The sequence below is a fragment of the Phasianus colchicus genome, chromosome 1, assembly GCF_987193195.1.
Source record: "Phasianus colchicus chromosome 1, bPhaCol1.hap1.1, whole genome shotgun sequence".
NCBI classification, from domain to species: domain Eukaryota; kingdom Metazoa; phylum Chordata; class Aves; order Galliformes; family Phasianidae; genus Phasianus; species Phasianus colchicus.
In genome coordinates this window covers 128,446,552-128,465,236 of record NC_143436.1, presented here as the reverse complement: position 1 = coordinate 128,465,236, position 18,685 = coordinate 128,446,552, and the positions used below count along the sequence as shown (strand labels likewise).

Sequence of the window (18,685 nt, the reverse complement as noted above, 5' to 3'; positions counted from 1 at the left end):
AAGACTCCCAAAAAGAACTATGACAGTGGAGACCATGAAATAAAAAAAAATATTATCCAATTCTTGTGCAGAAACAATATTTGATTCCCACAGTTGGTACTGATGAATTATCTGGAATAGTATTACACTGTGTTGCAGTCAAGAAAACCTAATATGGTTGGTATGCTAATATGAATAATAGTCAACCATTTTAGCCATTGGCCAGGTGGTCCATTCTAAACCTTGTGACTCAATAGAAGGGTCTGTTACAACTTGACTCTAGGCTTCTCTGCGTAATATATGAAGGTCACTTAGGTAAATTAAGGTGACACAACACCAGATGATAAATGAACACTTAAATGTTTATTTCTATCCCACCATGATACTTAGATTTCTATATCTATATCTTATTGGTGATACACTATAATGATATGTCTTGCATTACTTTCTAATATAACTTGAAAAGAGAAAGAGAGAGAGAAAGAGATAGTGATATAAAGGGACAAAGGTATAGAAATAAAGAATCACCACCCTTGGATCCCATGATGTCAGGGTTGTTCCTCCAGAGGTAGCCCTGAACAGGCGGTCCTTTACCTTTAATTTACTTTTGCCCCTGCACCCCTCCCTCCACTCATCCCTCCCCAAGGGGAGCTCAGTCTCTAGTTCAGCATGTGATATCCTTTTTCAGAATGTCTCAGAAATGAATCTGAAGTCTCAAAGTCATCAGGCCCCCTCCAGTGTGATCGAGATGCGGCTCTACCCCTGCACAAGTGCAGTTCGAGGTTTAGGATACACTAGAAATGGGTCACTGATTCAGAGAGGCTTCAGGGAGTCTTGCTCTCCCCATGCAAAAACCACCACTAGTTGACCCTCTTTGGCATGCAGTCACCACTAGGTTTGATTGTTGTTGCTCAATAGGTCTGAACAGTCCCACAGATAAGGAAATCTGTCTGAAAAAAAAAAAAAATGCTGTCTTGCATTCACAATCACCCTCCTCCAACCACTCCCTATCTGCTATAGCATGACCACTTTTTTAGTTTTCTATTGAGTGTTTGGAACATCAACCCTTTTGCTTCTCAGTCCCTTAACTGTTTTGTCTGACCCTGTATTGTGCTTATAATCAAGTGACTCTACCATCACAAATCATAAGTTGCATAAGCTTTCTTAAATCACTACTTTATAAAAATAAAATATAGTGTTGCTTCTCTCTTATGAGTGAAGTGTATAATCTCCTCAGCAACAATATAGACAATTTTTTTTCAAGGAGGCAGAAGATAAGAAGGTTAATGATAAATATGGCTAAAAGCTCTCATGGAAAGGACTTGTTTCTAGGCCACCTATTACCAGTATAAAGCCAGATATTCATTGAGATTTCGAACAAGGTTAGAACTCCTGAATTTCTTCTGAAGTTATGTATGGGGGAAATTTATTTTCTGCTTGAAGTTACATAACTATTTATTTGTGAAAACTCATGCAAGCTGTGGCAGGAAACAAGGCCACTTTTTTGGATAAACTGCATAAACTGGTATCAGGCTGACATGTCATGCTGTTCTGCCACATCTGTAATCTGTAATAATTCTCTACAGCAATCTTTTGTTAGCTACTGTATGATAAAATCATATTTAGATTCCAAAAATAACAGTGTGACGGTGCCGTGGAAAACCATCTTCTCTCAATCTCTGAACCCATTATAACTCAAAGTAGTGATTGCTACTGCAACCCCTGAAAACAATTGTGCGTATCAGTCACAGATTGATACAGAAACACTTGTCACTGTGCATTTTGACATAAAATGCAAGTTTCCAGTTTTTGAGCCACTTCAGCAGAAAATGAATTTGTAGAATCATCTAGAAATAAGTAAGGATCTCCAAAACCAAGAGGAGTTCATAAGGCAGTAGCATACAGAAATTATAGGTGGTGTGTTGAACAGTATTTGCATCTGCAAGTTAAGCAAGTGAATAATTTCAAGAATAATCAGTTTTGGAGGAGATAGACTGGGCTTAGATCCACCACCTAGGATGATTCATACTGTGTCAGAAAAGTATTCTCAGAGTCTTCCAGTGTGCCTTTGCTTTGCAGTAGTGTTGATTTTTTGAGTTGCTCTCATTATTTTTTGGCACAAGTAGTCTTCCACTCCTTCTCACGCTTTTGCATTTTTGAAGTCCAGTTGAAAAAACTGTTGCTTGTACATACAGGTAACTGATATAGTGAACTGAATGAATTTCTAGTGATTGAAAGTTACTAAAATAATTTAAATAAAACAAAATAATAATATAATTATAAATTATAAATAATGATTTTTTTCAGCTGAATATATATGTTAATGCACCCTAGAAATGATCAAATCAAGGCAACAGTGTGGACAGTTTAAAGTTGTAAATAAACTAGAGGTAGAAGTGAAGTTCATAAAACAGTATTTCCAATAAGAAATAATTATGTTGAAATACACCATGAGACTACAAAATACAAGAGAATAGTTGTGACAATAAGTTGTGTCAGAAAAAACATCTCTTACCATTCAGCCAATAAAAGGGACAGGGAAGATTCATATTATTCATAACTGTCTGTGAAGAGATTAAGATGGGTTCTCTTTTATGTCTTCATCTACAAGTATTTTTTTCACCTTTATTTGTTTTCTTCGTTACACTATTTTGATTGCCTGTGACTCTGGTCAATTAAGACAAAGCAGATTTAAAACAAAACAAAATATTGCATATTCATTATTCTTTGGTATATAACCCATAATACTTGTGACTGAAAAGGACTATGTTCAATAGAATATTGAATGCCATATCCAAATTTAAAGTGAAAATTTTCATGGTTGTTTGGCATCCACAGCCAAGTTTGATATAAATATTCTGTATTCATTTTTTCAGTTATCCAGACCTGTGGACAGGGAGGAAAGAAGCTAATTTGTATTCTCAGTCTTTTTCTGTATATTTTTTTAAATTGTGTTTTATAAGTCAGATCAATTTGATATAAACAAATTAATTCTATACATGATAAAATCACAGAGTCTCAGAATGGCTTGGGTTGGAAGGGACCTCAAGGATCATCAAGCTCCAACCCCTCTACCGCAGTCAGGGTCATTAACCTCCATATCTAATACTGAGTCAGGCTGCCTAGGGCCACAACCAACCTGGCCCTAAACACCGCCAGGGACGAGGCATCCAATAAATATGAATAAATAAAATAAAGTATAGATCTAACTGGAAGGGAGGTCTTTAATGGTAAATTGTATCTAAGATTTTTTATGAGATAAGCAGTGATGAATAAGCACATAAAGTAAGATATGCTTAGTCCAGAAAAGATGCATTAAAGTATAACTATGCTTTTATAACTATAATTTATAACTATATTGCCAGCTGAGACTCTACACGGAATATGTCACCCCCTGCCACCTTGCAAACAGGTGACAGAGGGGAACCAGCAGGCATACAGTGTTCCTGCTGCAGTGAACCCCCTGTCCTCTCCTCCCACTAGGAACAACAGTGAAGAATTGGGGGGTGTGGGGCAGTGGCAAAAGGCCCCTGCTCGGCAATGCAGGTGTGCCTCAGAGATTGCCCTGCCCCCCAGCTGCGGAACAGGTACTGTCCCCTGCAGGGACAACTGGACAGTGGTGGTGACTATGGTTCTCCCCAGTTGGTGGTGTAAACCAAAGTCTAACCAGTCCTCATTTAGCATTAAAACCTCATCAACAAATTAAAAACAACAGGTCACTGTCATTGGTGACTCTCTATTGAAGGAAGGAGAAGGGCCAATATGTAGACGAGACCCTCTACACAGGGAGGTCTGTTGCCTCCCGGGAGACCAGGTTAAAGACGTGAGGAAGAAACTTCCTTCCCTAGTTCAGCCCTCAGATTACTATCCCCTGTTGTTGTTTCAGGTTGGCAGCAATGACATAGGAAGAATTTCCACATTAAGGCTCTGAAAAGGGACTTCAGACTTATGACTGTGAAGAGGGACCTGAAGGTATTGGTTGATGCTTGGCTGAACATGAGCTGACAGTGTGGACAGGAGGCCAAGAGGGCCAATGGCACTCTGGCCTGTATTAGAAATAGTGTGGCCTGCAGGAGCAGGGAGGTGATCATCCTCCTGTACTCAGCAATGGTGAGGCCGCCCCTTGAATACTGTGTTCAGTTTTGGACCCCTCACTACTGGGGTGTAACTGAGGTCACTAGAACGGAGCCACTATGTAATGTCACAGTACTTGTAGGAGAGGGATATGCTAGTAAGATTTCACAGTCTTGTGTCTTGGTGAAGGAGGAGGATGACTCACCCTTTTGTAGGAAGAACACGAGGGTTGGTGTGAGGTTGGTGGCTGTGGAAACACCTGAGAACAGTCATGAAGGTATTAGGGCTACTGCCACTCAAAAGGAGGCCCAGCGCAGGTGCCATTACACTAATGCATACAGCATGGGTAATAAACAGGATGAGCTGGAGGCCATTGTAGGATTGGAAAGCTATGATACAGTCGCCATCACAGAAATATGGTGGAATGACTCACACAGCTGGAGTGCTATGATGGGTGGCTACCGACTTTTCAAAAGAGACAGGATAGGCAGGAAAGGCGGTGATGTATCCCTCTATGTTAAGAAAGAATGCTAATATGTGGAAATTAATGATGGTGATGATAGGGTTGAGAGCTTATGGGTCAGAATAAAAGTGAAGGCTAATAAGACTGATATTACTGTGGGAGTCTGCTACAGGCCACCCAACCAGGATGAAGAGGTGGTCAAGACACTTTATAAACAGTTGGGTGAAGTCTCAAGGTCACTCCCCCTTGTTCTTATGGGGGACTTCAACTTCCCAGACATCTGCTGGATTTACAATACAGCAGATAGGGAACAGTCCCAGAGGTTTCTACAGTATGTGGGAGGTAACTTCCTGACACAGCTGGTGAGGGAGCCAACAAGGGGAAGCAAAATCCTGGACCTGCTGTTTGTTAACAGTGAAGGTCTTGTGGGGGATATAAATGTTGGAGGCCATCTGGGGCATAGTGATCATGAGATGCTAGATTTCTCGATCTTTGTTGAACCATGGAGGGGAGTCAGGAGGACACCTTGGACTTCCGGAGGGCAGACTTTAACCTCTTTAGGACCATGGTTGAGACGGTCCCTTGGGAGGTAGTTTTGGAAAGTGTGGGAACCCAGGAAGGCTTGGGAATACTTTAAGGAAGTTATTTTAGAAGTACAGGAGCTGACCATCCCCAAGTCATGGAAGATGAGCTGATGGGCAAGGAGGCCAGACTGGCTGAACAGAGACCTTTGGCTGGATCTCAAGAACAAAAGGAAAGTTTATGGTTTCTGGAAGAGTGGGCGAGCTACTTATGATGATTACAAGTATATAGTGAAGCTGTGCAGGGAGAAAATTAGAAAAGCCAAAGCCCACCTAGAACTAAACTTGGCCACTAAGGTAAAGGAAAACAATAAATATTTTTATAAATACATCAACAGCAAGAGGAAGGCTAGGGAGAATCTCCATCCCTTGTTGATGCCAAGGGCAACTTGGTGACCAAGGATCAGGATAAGGCTGAGGTACTTAATGCCTTCTTTGCCTCAGTCTTTAATAGTAAGACTTGTTACCCCCTGGGAACACTGCCCCCCTGCGCTGGTAAATAGGCTCCCCAGAGAGGTGGTTGAGTCACCATCCCTGGATGTGTTTAAAATCCATTTGGATATAATGCTCAGGATTTAGTGGAGGGTTGTTAGTTAGGGTAGTATGGTTAGGTTGTGTTGGACTTGATGATCTTTAAGGTCTTTTCCAACCTGAGTGATTCTATGAGTCTATGATTCTTTGCTACTTTTTCGCAGGTTGTGGTTGACATGCATAGATTTTGTCCAAGTAACAAATGAGCTATGAATATAGAATGAATTGAGGCCACTTGTGGGAACAGAATAAATTACAATTATTATTATTGTTATATATCTTTTGTTTCTGTTGAAAGATATCTCAATTTGTAGTCTCAAAACAATTGATCCCATTGTGTCTATGAAAATTTACCACATGTATATACATAGGATTGCATATGCCTTCTAAACTCTTGCTTCCCCTTTTGTCCTTTTCTTTTACTGATTGCCATTTTTGATCCAAAAATTATGGCTGGTCTACAGCAGCATAGAATCAAGTGTAATATCTCTTTTTAATTTTTTTTTTATGCCTTCTTGTTCATTTAAGACAGATCTTAGAAGCATATTATCTTGAAAAATAAAATCAAGAGCCTCCCTATCACAAGGACTGAATTTCTATCTACAACAGATAGGAAGAGCTAAAACTAAGGAGTTCTGGTTATCTCTAACAGAATTTTAAAATGTTTAGTTTCTATCTTGCTACTGACTGCGCAACTTTATTTAGATAGAAAATCCAATAAGGTGATCAGTAACTGTTAGAAGTGTTAAAGGCAATTGGCTTACCATATTTTCAGGTTATTTCTCTTTTGTCAAAGTAACTTAGGTTAAGAAATTGAGGACAAGCAGTAACTCTGTTTATTAATACAATTAAAATAAGTATTACCATAGCTTATTATAACACATGCTAGACTCAACAGATTCTTTTTTGTCCACAACATTAACAAATGAACATCAGAGCAGCTGTGAGTCTGTTGTAATTTTGTACTTGAAGATGGAATGTTGCTCAACTGTCAGCCTTAATTAGCTTTGAAACCTGGTGTCATGTACCAGTAAAAAAAGACACTTTTGTCACTCTGAAGCATTATTCAGAATTGTTTTAGTTTTTACATTAGTACTCATCTCACTCATTTTTTATTCCTTGAAGATAATGTTATAAATCAATATGCAAAATATATTGTGTATAAAAACAAATATCTGGAATTCAAGTGAAAATTAGCAAGATTTGCATCTATATTTTTCATCACTCTCCAACACATTCTTTAAAAAGCCCTCCTTTTATGTGATATTACAATGGTAAAACTCAGTATACTTCTGTTTCCTTGTGTGTGGTTTTGTGCAATGGTAATAACATTGTTTTTGGAATAGTTGTAAAATTTGAATATAAATTGTATCTTCTTGAAAATATTAATATAGTTTGTGTATCTAAAGAGTCATTATATTGCTTATTATTATGCGCATGCTAATGTTGTTTGTGATAGTTGCCTTTATTGAACAACAGAGAAAGGTCACTTTAAAGGCTATTCCAATACTGTGACAGTATTTAAGCTGCAGTGAAACTTCCATCATGTCCTGAGAGACTGTAAAATAAATTGTCATCTTTTCATTCACTAGTTGTTATTTCAAGTGACTTGGCTGTAGAGAAAGTACCTTAGCCTTCATTACTTATCCAGTCAGATATGATTCTTTGCCTATTCAACAGAGCTATAAGCATGAAGTGATTAGAACTAAAAGGAAGTGCAGGCTGGCACTGAAGACTTTGGGATCTTACTCACCAGTGGTCAGTTAAAGAAATGCGGGTGTGGGACCTGGGAAGAAAAATGCATTTAGGGTTTGTTTTTTGTTTTTTGTTTTTGTTTTTTTAAGTTTCTGATGTACGTGGAAACAGCATAGTGGAGGCCACTATGGAAAATGTAGAGCATGTTGGCAAAGATGTAGAGATAACTCCATGAGAATCACGTGAAGAAGAAGAAATCATGATCAGGATACCGAGTACTCATTCACTAACTGAAGGTATACACTTCAGGAAACAGAGAAACTGGGGAAGGGTGGGAATAACATCAGAAAAAGGGTAGACAAAAAAATATGTATGTGATTTTAGGTGTTACTATCATTGACAAAAAATATTTGGCTGTTCATAAGATATGTTTTCTTTTTGCCCATGACAATATTTTGAATATAAAATTATAAAATCTGAGTCTCCAGACTATTGTGAAAGTTAGGATGTGGCAAAAATTGAATGAGAAAGGACATAGAAATCGTTAATTGAGATGAAACACATAGGTCACAATGATTATCCCTAATATTGAGCATGATTTATGCAATTGTATAGACTTAGATCAATACAATTGTTTCTGTAACTTCATTGACCAAAGCTTGCTTACAAAGAACTAACACTATTACCAAAGCTACCTGTTATTGTTCTGATTTCTTCTGAATGTGGAATTATGGCCTTGAAACTGAAATTCTATATCTATAAAACAGAAATCTTCATCCTGAATTAAAAAAATAAAATAAAATAAATCAGATTTACCTGTATTAACTGTATCTAAAAACAAAAAAAAATTGCTGTTCCCATTAAATTTCCTGAATGTGGGCTTTCATTTAAACAAGATAATCACAGTTGTTATATCAAAATACAACCCAAACACATCTATTTCTAATGAAGAAATTGCTACCAGGTGCCTTATTAAGCCAAGCATTTTCCCTAGAGGGAAAACATATGTTAAAGCTTATTTCCACTAAAGGAAGCAGAGATTCCTCTATAGCATTTCTGTAGTTTCATTCATTGACCAGATTCCCTCAATGACCAATGCGTAGCTAGCACATTCTTTTGCATCGGTTTAGTGTCTCCAGATTTCAGATGTTCTGTGGATGTAGCCCTAAGATTCTTTGTTTCTTGTTTCAGAAGGACTGACCAAAATGAAATTTATTCGATGTCCTCTTGTGTATGAACAAATGATTGATGTCAGATTTAACTTGTTGCTAGAAAGAAGCTTGCTGCAGTTTTAATCGTTTACTTTTTATTTATTGGATGTATTTGTTTCCTGTAGTCTGCAAACTACTGAACAGTCTATATTCCCCTGCTCTCATTTTATATTGATTCCTCCTTCCTCATTCTGATTCTGATCTCTTTTAGTTCAAAAGGAGGAATTTTACCAGTCATCTTTGTACCACTTTAGAATAAGGAATTTGTTCCTTCTACCCCCTCAGTCAGCTGGTTTTACTTGTTACCTTCAAATGCCATGTGACATTGACTTCAAAGGCATTTATTCATAGGGCTTAGTTTTAATACTAGTATAGAGAGAAACATTGAGGGTATATATAATTTCCCGAAGTGAAGTATTTTATGTGAAAGTAACGTATTTCCCTTCAATGATTCTAGGATTTTGTGATTCAATTTGCAGTTTTTCTGTTAAGTACAGAGAAGAAGAACTCTGTTTTATAAAAATGCTGTAGAACAATGTCATTTATTTTTTATTTGATTATGCATATAAACAAAATTTACTAGATTTTTTTTTTTTAATGTTTATTACACAACTGTTTTAGAAGCTTCTTACTCCAAAAATCTTCCAATTAAAAGGAATGCGATGAGAATACATTCCTCCTTCACAGGTAACCAACTACAGAACTCTGAAAAATAGAACTGGGCTTGCAGAGTTTGTATCTCATACATACTCCACAGACAAAACAGAGAATACATGCAGAAAATACTAATTATTATCAACAATTCTAGACCTGGAGTAAACTAATCATCTCCCACTAATAAGAAATGTGACTCAAACTGGCAAAACTGAAAGGCATGTATCTTGAAAGTATACAGTACAATATTATTTAGGGAAAAAAAAAAGACTTCAGAATTGTTCATTTCTGTGTATCATCTTTGTCCAGTCCTGCCAAAACTCAATTTGTTCACAAATTGTAGAAATAGAAGTTCCCAAATATTTATTTTATTTAATTTTATTTAGTTTAACAGATAGCTACACTTCCTAGATTACAACTCAATTTACATTTCCTTGATCCTACTTTGCAAACCATGTTTTTAGTTGTCTCTGGACATTTAAATTATCTTTTTATGTAAATGTACCCAGCAAGACTGTGCATCTATCATTTAGCTGTTTGCACATGTTGACACCTCTAGATCTGTATTTTCATGGGAAGCTAATGAATATGGGCTACTTGCTGTATTAAATTTATGTTATAGCAGTATCTCCAAGCAAACTGAATCTTACGAAGCCTTACTGTTACTATTTATTGTTGTTTTCATTTTGGAAGAATAACTAACCATTATTGTGAAATGGCTGATTATTGTGCTTCATATGTACTTCAGAATAGGCTGCGTGTTTATAAAAATGTCTAGACTGGATTGAATTGCTCTGATCAGATAGATAACTACAGTGGGTTCTAGTCCCAGGTAGCTTAGCTGTTCACTTATTTTAACTGTGTTGATGTCATTGCTTGTATGCTTGTTTTTTCAATTTTTATTTTTAATTTTGTCAAGTTGAAAACAGATAGTATTAGTAACAAGCCTGCATAATGCATAGGATAATCAACAAGATGGGTTATAAATTCTTTTCTCAGGAATAAAATCAAATATTTGAATTAAATTAACTAATCATAATGTAATAATATAAATGGTATTTTTTTCTATAAATAACAAGTTTCTAGAATTTTGGAACTAGGGAAAGTAGGTTGGTAATAAGCCCCCGACATCTTGAAAAACCTGGTGCCATATAACTCTATAATGCAATAATCTGCTTTTTACCTTTTTCTAAAGAGCAGATTTCCACAGAACTTAGCTCACTGAGAGGCAGTACAAAGCTGACATAGATACACCTAGATTTCTGTCCTTATCCCTTTAGTGGAAATATGTCAGGGTAGAACAGTGGCAATGGAGGGATCAGCTAGTGTGTTCCAGTGTGTGAGGATCTTGCAGAACAGCCAAAAATTAGTGAAGCCAACAGGTGGCATTATTGGACACTGTCCACCTGGGCTTAGATCCTGTACTGCATTTTCTAATTGGCACAGCAGAGATTCTGGCTCAGTGTTATTTCTCTGAGCATTAATGCATTAGCTCTGAGTTGCAGAGCTGGCTTCATCATTGGTGCTAAGACATTAATACTCCTTGTGAATAGGAAAGTGAGCCAGATTCTTCAACATCAAAGTTAATGAAATTATTACTACTTTTGCCCTCTCAAGAAGTGAATCTTAGCCAGAAGAACCACTTTTCTGAGAATTCACTACAAATTGTATATACAAACATTTTAATTAAAAAAAGAAAAAAAGCCTTTTTAGCAAAAGAAAAAAATATGTATTCTTGTAAACATCAGTAATAAATACGGATACGTACATGGAAATGCTAGTAATTAAAAATGAGTATGATTGGGTCATTATTTGTTAAGAAACTGTGAAACTGAGAAATAAAAATATTAAACATACAGCTTATTGCGTTCTGATGGGATGTAGTAGAATTCAGAAGTTTAAAAACAAGATCCACAGATGGAGTATTTCAAGGGCATCACTGAAAACAGCATACTTCTTACTTCAAACCAAACATATCCTATTATTTTTTAAAACAAATTAATTCTCAGCAACCTTGGGAGAAAATCAGTCCTTTAATTAGACCTCCTGCACTGCAGCTAATGAATTTATCAATTGTTTCACCGCTATGTCTCCAATATTTTCTGACAAAGTTTATTTACATTCCACATGAGGAATGTTTAATATTTTTATATCAATTATACTTGTTTGAATACACTGGATATTATACAGTGTTTTGAAATGCAGTGCAGTATTAGTACAAATGTGATTGATATGTTTGAATGTGCAGTTGGATCGCAATACAAATCTGATGTTTGTTATGAGTCTCTCCATGCTTAATGTCACGATGCTAGTTGTTCTCAGTCGCCAAGGGGGAATATATAGGTTGAAGACAGATCAAGACGGTTACTCTTTTCAAAAAAACATTTTGTTGGCTGCTCAGTTTTTCTGTTCTGTGATGGTGTGATCACAGATAGAATCCCCCATGTTGGTCTGATTGCCGCAGGAAGACACTCATACCTTTTAGATTAACTCAGAGAAGGCCATTGACACAGCCAGCTGATCTGCTCACCTGACACAACTCCACCTTCTAGAACCCTTTAAGTTCAAGTTCCTTTACAACAGCTGTGTATTCTCCATACTTTCCATATTCTTTCCTGATCTTCACTAGTGCTTAGCTTGCACTCATCTCCTCTGAGCTTCTTTTCATTGTAAAGATCTATTGATTGGCCACGCTCTAATATTACTGAAATAGCAAACAAACCAACAACAAAATCAAAACATACATACATAAAAATGTTTTATTTCTTGCCACCTGAAGGGACCTTCTGTTCTTTCAACAGGAAGGAGGAAAGGGAGACAGAAAGAAAAAAAGAAAGGAAAGAAGAATGCAATGAAGGAATGAAGAAAGAAAGAAAAGAAGGAAAAAATTTTGCTTCTGAGCTCAGCACCTGTACTGTCATAGAATATTCCAGTGAGTATATGCAACACACATCTAAATAATAGAAAAACAGTGATGGACAGAATGAGTATGAATTAAGTGTGTGTGGTTTTATGTAACTAACAAACAAATGGATGAAGCCAAAATGCGTGGTAAATCCTTAAGCCCTTAAGGAAGGCTTTACAAAGGTTTCAAAGTAAAAAGCCAAACTACAATCTTGTTATCTAGAGAGTTTTATATTAACATAACTTGCTCAAAACTTTCATCAAAATCTGTAGAAATATAGGCATCATTTGAGTTTATCACTTAATCTTATTTCTTCGCCTTGGCTTGCTTTAAGTTTTCAGTTCCTATTGTTATCATGATGGAAAATAAAATGTAATGGGGAAGTTTCTTCTTATTTCTTTTGAAATATTCCTTGGGATGCCTAATAATATGAAGGTTGGATAAACATGGAAGTATCCTAACATTCCACAGTTTCCCTAGCTTTGACTGAATTAGTCTTACTGTAGATCAAAATTATGATGGGTAAGACCTAGAGAGTTTAGCATGTTACTAGATTACAGGTGACAGTTTAATGCAACCAAGAGTTTAATCATGTTCTTCATTTTTTTTTTTTTTTTAAATCAATGTATAAAGCATATTTGTAAGTTTACGTATAACATAAAATTGCATGTTTTATTTCTTTCTGGTAGGAAAAAAAAATAAATACTAGAATATTTTTGGTTTTCGAAGCTTCCTACTTTTTTAGTGTATGTGATTCAATATTTAAAATTCACTCTGTATTTATTGAGAACAAACAAAAAGAAAAACATAAATCTATTTAAATTTCTGTCCAGTGAAAGGAGAGATACTCAGTTGGAAGTAGATCTTTTATTCTCTGTTTTATTCAGTAATTTCTTTAATATAAATGAAGTCAAGGCTTTCTTTGAAACATTTTTGTTGATTCATCAATTTGTATCAAGACTGCTTGGTAATGCTTTATAGGACAGGATTTGACAAGTTATTTGTGGTAAATAATTCACTTCCTTTGCTTACATTTAATGTATTATTCAAGTAGCAAGCTCAAATCAATATCAACACAGGGCCAGTAAGACTTTTTCCAGAAAAAAAGAAAGAGCAGAACTTGTTTATGTGAACCATGAAATTTCTTTTCCTATTATGGATTTTAAACACACATACACGCTAGTAAAATATGTTATAAAATATTATAAAAATTATGTAATCTCACCAATGTGCAGTTAAATTAACTAGTTCAGTACTGAATACTGGTAACAAATGCTATAAACGTTAAATAGGCACCGTGTCTTTTTTAAAAATAACTGATATATTATGTTGAATTTCTTAATATTCATGATTTATATTAAAGCTGTATCTAGTCATTTTCTCTTTTTTTTTGTCACATTAATAACATTCACATGGTAGTTGTAAGAGATCTAGTAACGTACTATACTTTGTTATCTGCTTCTTTGTTCTCAATATGTCTCTGCTCTTTAAAGGAGTCAGGTAGCTCAGGCATACCGTGAGGTTTTTAATCTAATTCTTATTCCAATAAAACCTAGCTTTTCTTATTTAAAACCTTTATGAAGTTCTACAGGACAACATCTTGGCACAGCCACCTGAAAGCACTGCCACGACAGCATCGTGTCACAAGCCCAACTGTGTAAATCCAGGGGCATTGGCAACTTCCCTGCCAATGCAATCTAGATAACTGTGGCATGAACATCTGAAGATATCAATCCTGATGCATTTCATGCCTTTCACAGATATCTATAATACAGAGACCACCTTGAAACTATGATAATGACAGTTTCACATCAGATTGTTCTTATAATTTACAATAAGAAATGAAAATCTGAAAATGAATTTTATTCTTTAAATATTACTCAATCTGAATATAGTATTTTTATATTCCCGAATTAATTCAAGAAAATATGGATTTTAAAATTTTTTCTTATGTGATATATTGTCCAGTTGCACGTAGACTCAATGATCAAGTTTGTCATTATTCTCAGGAACATTAATTTAATTTAAATAAAACAAATAAAATTTGTTTTATTTAAAAAAACATTATTATTTAGTTGTTACAAATGTGGAGATTAAAATCTTTTCGGTGATAGTTATACTAATGATGGAATATTTTATCAAATGTAACAGAATTACTTTTATTTTTGAGACTTGGACAGACTCGGACCTTAGAGTGCTGTTTAGATACTTCTAGCTTACATAAAATGTAAACATTTCAAAATATAACATAAAATAAAACACTAGGGTATAAGGAAGACTCTGTCAGTATATTCTCTTTCATCACAGCAGATCTAAGTTTTTGAACTTAGAGAAGATAAAATATTTCACTTTATAACAATGTCATTTAGGGCATCAGAATGAAGCATCAAGCTCATATGGTCCCAGTTTCTTCCTATTTTCAATGGGCTTTGACATTAAGTTCTTGCAACAATGAGAAAAACCTGCTTCAAGTAGGATTTGAAATTCAGAAATTTAATAAGTGAATAAATGAGCAAAATTTATTTATTTAGTAAATAGGGGCAATAATTTCAACTTTTTTTCTAGGCTACTTTAAGAAGTAAAGAAGTATTTGTGAAGTATTAACTATTTAAGTATTTGTGTAAATGTATCATTTACCATGGCTATTATGAGGGCTGGGAAAATCTAATAAATTGGTAATCTAGAAAAATGGCTATTGTCTTTTGAGTGTTTAAGTTTTATATTTTGAGAATATGAGAGTTTTATATTTTGCTTTTTGGTGGCAATGACATTCATGTTTGGGAAGTAACTGTGGTTAAGATTTAAATCAGAATTTGTTTCTATTTTAATGCGTAAAAAGTTCAAGTATGCTTTATTTTAGGGTATTCATTTTTATTACTGTTTTGTATTCCGTTCCTTATTAAAAAAGATTTTACTTCAATCATAAAATCAGGAAATAGAAATTTAATTCCTTTTATATGTAAATTTTAGAGGTTTAAAGCATGACAGAAACGTGATTGTTTCTTTTTTATTTCAGTACCCATCAGAAATTCATTTCCTATAAGTTTGGTAGAGTTGTTTTGCACAACAGGTGTTGGAGCAGCTATCCATATTAGGCTGGACACTTCCATGTAGTTGGACCTTAGATGGCAAGTGCATTTCCCTAAGTCCCACACTGCATATGCTGCCTGGAGTCTCTCTTTGAGGTCTGGAGAGGGTGTGCTGTTCTGGGCAAGTTATACAATCAAGAGAATGACTTAAAACAGGAAGCAAGCAGGCTGCGCAGCATCAGACAACACGAAAGGGAGATAGGCAGGATCTTTTCTGAGTCACAGCAGCCTGAAAAGCCTCAGGGCTCAATTGCAGTGGAAATGTAGCCAGTGTCTACCATGGCTATTAAGGTAAATGAAATTTCTTTATAAAGGGAAGGATTGTAGCTAGTGACTTCTGCCACCAAGAGGAAGGCTCCTGTCCTACCATACAGCTTATGTATGTAAAATTGACTTGCTGCCATTGAAGTTGAAGAGGAGACAAATTTGCTTACAAGCAAAACATTTCGTCCAACTATAAACCATGCAGGACAACCAGGAAGTAAAAATGAGTCACCATAGTGAGTGACTTCTTGGTTCAGAGGACGGGGGCACCCTAACCCTATCAACGAGAACTAGGGAAGCTCGCTGCCTGCTAGGGGCCTGGATCAGGGATGCTTTTCAGGGACTGCCAAAACTAATCTGATCCTCTGACTACTACTACTTGCTATTATCACATGTATAGGAATCCTAAGCAACTTCAAAAGAATTTACAGAGCTCTGGGGGCAGTAGTGTTCTCAGTTCTACTGATAACAATGTGTACTGTAGTATTTTGTCAGTGCATTACATTCAAGCTATTAGTGAAATTGAAAGTTGGCTTCAGAAAATCAGAAAGCACCATTCATATCAAAGAACTACAAATTTGCCAAATAAATCTATGTAAATAGGAGTGTCATGCTGGAACCATAAGCTAGGCTGAGAAATATCATGAGAGACTAAACTGGAGGTCAAAGCAGATGATTACCACAGGATAAATATTGATAAACACATTGAGTAGAATAATAGAACTGTTTGAGTTGGAAGGGACCTTCAAAGGTCATCTAGTTCAACCCTTCTGCAATGAATGGTGACATCTACAGCTAGATCAGGTTGCTCAGAAACTACTCCAAGCTGACCGTGAATGTCTCCAGGGACAGGGCATCTACTACATCTATTGGCAACAGGTTCCAGTGCTACATCACCCTTAATTTTTTTTATTTATATCTTGTCTAAATCTACACTCTTTTAGTTTGAAACCATTTCCTTTTGTCCTACCACAACAGACTGATAAAGGGTCTGTCTCCTTCCTTCTTTTAACCTCTCCTTGGGTATTGAAATGCTGCAATCAAATCTCACCAGACTCTTCTCCAAGCTGAAGAGCTCCAGCTCTCTCAGTCTGTGCCCAAAGGGGAAGTGTTCCACCCCTTGGATAATTTTTGTGGCCCACCCATGGGCCACATGGACATGTTTTTAACAGGTCCTGTACTGAGGACTCTACATCTGGACACAGTACTCTAGATGATGTCTCATCAGAGCAGAGTAGAGGCACATAATCACTTCCATTGACCTGCTGGCATTTATTTACTAAATAAATTTAATAAAAACATTTATTTTGATGTAGCCTGGGATGTGGTTGGCTTTCTAGGCTGTGAGGGAACATTGGTGTCTCATGTCCAGATTGTGACCCAGCAGTACCTTTGAGTCCTCTTGGGCAGGGTTGTGCTCAATCTTTCCATCCTCCAGCTTGTATTCATAATTGGCATTTGCACTTCGCTTTGTTGAATCTCATGAAGTTCACCAGGGCCCACTTCCCTGTCTGTCTAGGTCTGTCTGAAAGGCATCACTTTCCACAGGCAGGTCAACTACATCACCCAGCTTGGTGTCATCTGCAAACTTGCTGAGTGTACCCTTGATCCTATTGTTGATGTAATTGATCCAGATTTTAAACACCATCAGTCCTAAGAGTATGTCATCTGTTGTTCATCTTGGCTTGATTTTATATCATAACCTTAGGTTCAAATTTATTTTAGCAATAGCTCTTCCAATCTGAGAGATTTCACATCAGTTAAAAAAAAAAAAAAAAAAGCTACCTAATAAAATCTTGCCCTATGTACCCTTATTTCTGGAAACTTTGCCCCCTTCTGTCCTCATTTTGTTCTGTATTGTTATTTAAGCATCATTATATTTCTTTATAACCTCATTTATTTTCTTTTTTAATACTTAGAGTACCTATTCTTACCATTGCATTTCACACATTTTCATTCTCAGTCCCTTCTTGTCTTCCTTTTCATCAGAAAAGATTGAAATTAACCCAAGACACCAAATCCCATAACAGTATTTTTTTTGTGACTTAACTAGAGGAGTGTACATTTTAGATAGCAATACTATCTGGTATTGATTACCAACACTTCCTATTAAAATACCAAATTTCCTTTCCATTTACTTTAGATGATTTTTAAAAATGTGATTGTTTTAATGCCAATAAACAGTCGTACAGTGTGTACCTTATCTTTTAAGTTTTTATTGGAATAATTCAGCCTGACATTGTGAAAAATAATTAGTGTGCACATTCAAAAAAATCTATGAAGTTTTTTATTGCAAAGTTAAATAATAGTAAAATGTATGATTTAACGACAGATGGTCATCATGGTGCTAAGGCATCATGTGTTTTTTACTATTATCTAGGAAGTCTGCCCTCACCTAACCAAGATACAAAACTCGAAATAAAATCTCAGTTTCCTAATGCTCAAGAGAATTATTCTTAAATTTAGGAAGATTAATTCTCCATACAGAAACTCTACCAGTTCTATTTCCGTACTGAAGAAGGTGAATGGAAATCTGTATGAAATAGGCTTATCTGGCAACAAAAATATCACCCGAATGGTCAACAGAATTGAAATGTGGGATGTTTTTGTTCTCATTTTCAATATCTTTCTGTAGAAGCTCTGGCATATAAGTGAGAAAGACAGACAAGTAGTAAGATTTTACCACTGGAACACTAAGAAAAAAAAACTGTCTGTATGTAAAAATTAACAACTCCTGCGGTATGCATTGAGTGGGGGATGAGAAAGTGTGATATGGGTCTCTCTGAATGGGTACTCTGAAACTAGTGATGGAATCTTGAGGTAAAAATTATGTTAATGTGCAATTACTGTATGAAGATATTGTGAAAATAGCTAGATTTATCTGGTTATGTTATGGTATTTAATGGAGACTTCTCTAGACTACTAATGCAAGCTTGTTTAGTGAGCAAATTCTAATTCTGTATAACTATATAAAAAATGCAGCTTGCATAGTAACATGGAAACTGAGGATCAGAAGAACAATTTTCGAGAAAAGTCTTGGGGATAAGTTTTGTTCTTTGTTTTTGTTTGTTTTAAAAACATAAAATAATTTAATAGAATGGCTTATTTATAGGTAATGATATGTAATGAAAATATTGTATGTTATTTAAATTAAGAATTATGACATTAAACTGAGTCTATTTTGGATTTCAAATCCTATAACACTGACTATTTATTATGCTAATAATACCAATGATGCT

The 18,685-nt window shown here is 35.7% G+C and overlaps 1 long non-coding RNA gene across 2 annotated transcripts; it reads left to right on the top strand.

The window, feature by feature from the left end:
• Positions 1-261: 261 nt before the first annotated feature.
• Positions 262-13,951, top strand: LOC149920026 (uncharacterized). 2 transcript variants are annotated; one of them, XR_016463830.1, is made up of 4 exons: positions 262-294; positions 7,473-7,619; positions 11,990-12,120; positions 13,677-13,951. It is a non-coding gene; the product is annotated as an uncharacterized LOC149920026 (long non-coding RNA). The 2 variants fall into 2 exon arrangements; XR_016463827.1 differs by lacking the exon at positions 262-294 and adding an exon at positions 3,866-3,951.
• Positions 13,952-18,685: the final 4,734 nt, after the last annotated feature.